This window comes from Dunckerocampus dactyliophorus, chromosome 7, assembly GCF_027744805.1.
Source record: "Dunckerocampus dactyliophorus isolate RoL2022-P2 chromosome 7, RoL_Ddac_1.1, whole genome shotgun sequence".
Taxonomy (NCBI): Eukaryota; Metazoa; Chordata; class Actinopteri; order Syngnathiformes; family Syngnathidae; genus Dunckerocampus; species Dunckerocampus dactyliophorus.
The window spans coordinates 10,324,464-10,328,006 of record NC_072825.1 but is presented as its reverse complement, the minus strand read 5'-3'; positions in this window follow the sequence as shown (position 1 = coordinate 10,328,006).

The following is a 3,543-nucleotide window of genomic DNA, read 5'->3' as shown; positions in this document are numbered from 1 at the left end:
GAAATTAGTTTATTTTCCCCATTTTCTCCCTGCCCTTCATGGTGACCTGCATACAGCACGTGAAAGGCTGATTCAAAGTTCTGATTCATCTGTCCGTTTAGGAGCCAAAAACATGTTGAGTGCTAAATGAAAAACAGGAGAACATTTGAACTAAAAACTGAAAACTGTGTCACAACAGCATTTTGTTGAGCAAAAGCACCACATTTTAAAAGCAGCTGTGTTGTAATGTATGACAGTTTGCAATGTCGCATGATACCATAGTAGTATGGTATGCCTTTGCTCATAACAGTCACTTGCAGCTACAGTACATCAGAGCGGGGGGAATGTCGCAGCTTCACTCTATTTAAAAAAAATATATTAATAAGTCATGCTGTTTCGTGGCTGAATATGGCCTATTATTAATGCAAAAATATGAATATCTAAGCACATTTTACGTATATTTTGTCTAATCAAGCATTTTCAAGTATAAAAATGGTTAAATTAACTAAAATACATTCAGAAGACGCACTCAAAGACGCTGTGAATGATATGTAGTATTGTACACTGGTCACTAGGTGTCAGTAATAATACTGTAATGTTCGGTAAGACACTCAAACGCCAGAATTGATTGCCGGAAGAACAGGCTTTTTGTTACAGCTTTGAATTATCTCACAACAGGCACAATCGAAGTAAAGAAACAATAATCTCTAATAAAAATCCTTAATAAAAACAAAGGCTACTGTACCCCGCCAAGCTAAAACTCAACTCTGAACCTTCGACATCACACCACGGCCCCCCTCGAAAACACATTTATAGCAACACACGTGTTCTGGACGTAACACTGTGTTACTGTGTAACCTGTAACATTGTAAATACCACATTATTATAATCATTCTATAACATTCTATGTAAATATGTAGTAGTCTCCTTCTTCTCTTTATGTACTTATTTACTATTGTTGTACTTGTAACAGAGAGTGATGTTGACAGGAGTCATATTCCTAGTGTGGAACACACATGGCCAATAAAGCTGGTTCTGATTCTGAGTATGAACCTTATTTATGTCTTACATAGCTTATTTTATTATGTCTACTATATTAGGTAATACGAGTGTAAAGATGACTACATGACTAGAGGGCTCTAATGATTAAAAAAAAACATATTTAGAAGGTCGTAAACAGGTTTGAATCTATGAAAACACTCCATTTAGAAGTAAGGAATCCTACTTGGCAGAAATTCACTTATCATGGTCCGGTCTGGAACCAATTAACCGAGATAAACGTGAGATTACAGTAACTACTAATACTAATCTCAGTCAAATTAGTTCCTGCAATAAAATGGGAACGTTTACTTGTCTAGTGTAATCAGAATATACGAGATGTGTCAGAAAAGTTCCAGGACTGGTGTCAGAAAACATACATTTCAAATCCAAACTACTAGTTCTCCCCTTCAACGTAATCCCCCTGGATTTGAACACATTTTCCCAGCCTTCTCTGCCACGTCCTCATGCACTCCTACAAGGATTCTTTGCAGTGCCGTCGTCACAGCCATCTTGATGTTGTCCATGTCTTCAAAAGAGGTCCCCTTGATGACCCCCTTGAGCTTGTGAAAGAGGAAAAAAAAACACAGAGAGTCAGGACGGGTGAGCACAGGGGGTTGCTCCAGCGCGGCGATGTTCTTTTTAGCAAGGAACTGTCCGATGAGCAGGGAATTGAGCAGGTTGCCACAACTCTCGCCTCTTCTCACACACTGAACCAAGAAAACCCAGCAGGATCGCCTTGTAGACTTCCTGGTTGATTGCAGCCCTATGGCAAGAACCTCACAGCAGACGATGCCGGTCGCATTGAAAAATGTCATCAACAACTTTTGACACACCTCATATGATTCATTGATTCATGTTCATAAAAGATAATGAGATGTACGCATTTTATTGGATGACGCCCATGTGCTAAAACACGATTGATCGTTTTCTTATTTTATTGAATGTATTAAGTGACTGTTTTGTCATGGAGTTGATTCAGGTGTTCCAATTACCCAGGACAACAGTGACACGTAGACAGGTGGTGCAATATGGAAGTATCAGGACTGTGGGGGAGGCCGTAACATCTGCACCTGTTTAAAGCGCGCTCTCACACAAATATTCAGCCGTCTCCTCACTTCAGCTGAATTTGGACGAGAGTCACGATGCTCCCTGGACCACTGGTGTTCCAACTTTTTCCACCGAGGGCCACATACAGAAAAATTGAAGGATGCAGGGGGGGCCACGTTGATACATTGAAGATGTGAAAACCAATCCAGTGTAGGTCAATATACGTCAATATAAGATATCTGAAGAAAACACCGGAATCTTAAGTTTGTGTTATAGGTGACAAATCAAATGGGTGTAATATCAAGTAATACATGCAATTAATGATGAATAATGATTTAATTTTATTTTTAGAATATGCTGAGGGCCACTGCATGAGCAACAATGTATATAGCACAGTGCAAATGTCTTGGCCCAACAATGATTCTGATCACTGGTCACAGCAATAACTTTAACACGGTAGAATTGTGAACCAGAAGGACAGATGCCTGCTATTATTGGCCGATATTTGCACAACAATGAAATTTCAGTTCATGTCGGTTTTTGTGCCAATAATGAAATCGGCGTGCAAGTGAAGCTCAGTATGTTCGTGATCTGGAATGATTTCCAAGTTTCGTTACTGCACATTTCCTTTTTTTGCACAGTGTCACCTCGTCAAATGTATCAATGGCATCACAGTAAAAGAAGCATAATGTGTTGGTAATATTGCTATATCGGGTATCGGAAAGACAGCCAATATCGAGCATCTACTAAAAATACAAAAGGGATTTCTATCAATCTCTGTAGAGGGTGGCACATGGGCCAAGGAAAAATAGATTACATTTTGGTGAGGAGCTGGAATTTTATTGTTTGTTTTGTTTATTTCAAACATGCGCAACAATACATCACATGTTCACGATTCACAGTTCACCATTTCCAAAAAGGAGTAGGAAGAAGCAGAGCTTATTAAATCCTACCCCCTCTCCATATCACAGCAGTCACTAATGGAATTATTCATTTGTTCACTTCCTGTGCAAAAAGTGGGGACATCAAGTCCCTACGCTAGACCCCAGCAGGAAGCCATAGCACACCATCACCTCATGCATTTAAGGCCTGGGAGACTGACAAATTGAAAAACAATCAAGAAAAGTGTGAATCAAAATGTCCCTCCAGGGATAACTAAAGTTGCATGGAGGAAACCTAATGTTTATAGGCTCCTTTCAGGCACGTTGCAAATGGGATTGTCCTGATGGAAGATAGTTTTATATAAGAGTGATGTGTCCTTGTTACAATGCTGTTGTGTAAGTTTTAATCTGAAAAAATAGGCCGCTTTCCAGACACTTTCATGACCTCTGACCTGTACATTTCCCACCCTGTCCCTCAACTGTACCACCAGTGACATTATGACGCACACCAGACTCTCAACAGCACTGGACAAGGGCTAGAGTGAGGTCAAGAACATGGCTGATAACAAGTCGAATGTGTTTTTTGGATGTCTAA